This window comes from Watersipora subatra, chromosome 3 (genome assembly GCF_963576615.1).
Source record: "Watersipora subatra chromosome 3, tzWatSuba1.1, whole genome shotgun sequence".
NCBI lineage: Eukaryota > Metazoa > Bryozoa > Gymnolaemata > Cheilostomatida > Watersiporidae > Watersipora > Watersipora subatra.
In genome coordinates, this window is record NC_088710.1 from 41871456 (window position 1) to 41872812 (window position 1357).

Consider the following 1357-nt stretch of genomic DNA (forward strand, 5'->3'; position numbering starts at 1 on the left):
TTGGGATGTCTTTCAATGATAGATTCTCTGAAGGGCTTTATGCAGGCTATCAAAAAAGGAATGTGACCGATCATAGCTAACTTACCTGAAGAATTTGGAGGTTACCTTTCATCAGGAGCTCTCTACTATACTCTGACACCAGTATGTAAAATGGCTGTCTATGCTACGGTGTTTCTTTGATACTTCACATATGTTAGTTAGTCTCTTATTAATACTATACCGCTACACATACCGCTACACGTACCACTACACATACGCTACACGTACCGCTACATGTACCGCTACACGTACCGCTACACATACCGCTACACATACCGCTACATGTACCGCTACACATAACCCTACACATGCTGCTACACATACCGCTACACATACCGCTACACATACCGCTACACGTACCGCTACACATACCGCTACACATACCCCTACACATGCCGCTACACATACGGCTACACGTACCGCTACACATACCGCTACACATAACCCTACACATGCTGCTACACATACCGCTACACGTACCGCTACACATACCGCTACACATACCCCTACACATGCCACTACACATACCGCTACACATACCACTACACGTACCACTACACATACGCTACACGTACCGCTACACATACCGCTACACATAACCCTACACATGCTGCTACACATACCGCTACACGTACCGTTACACATACCGCTACACGTACCGCTATACGTACCGCTACACGTACCGCTACACATACCGCTACACGTACCGCTACACGTACCGCTACACATACCGCTACACATACCCCTACACATGCCGCTACACATACGGCTACACGTACCGCTACACATTATGCTACACATACCCCTACACATACCGCTACACATACCCCTACACATGCCGCTACACATACCGATACACGTACCATTACACATACCGCTACACGTACCGCTACACGTACCGCTACACATATCGCTACGCATACCTCTACACGTACCGCTACACATACCGCTACACATACCGTTACACATACCATTGCACGTACCGCTACACATACCGCTACGCATACTTTTACACACTCCGCTACATGCACTGCTACACATCCCTATGACTTTTATGTAATGCCTCAGTAACTGTAACATCTCTTATTTTCGTTAGCGATCAGGCGATTTAGAATTCATTAGTTGTATTACGTTAAGCATTTTAGTTTTATTCTTGCACAGAAGTGTTACATTTCCCATTAAGCCTGCATTTGGTAGACCTTGTGTGGTCTGGCTTGTGTGGTCTGGCTTGTGTGGTCTGGCTTGTGTGGTCTGGCTAGGAAGAAAGCTAATAAACAATAAACCACTTTTAAACTGATCAATTGCTGTCATTGTCATG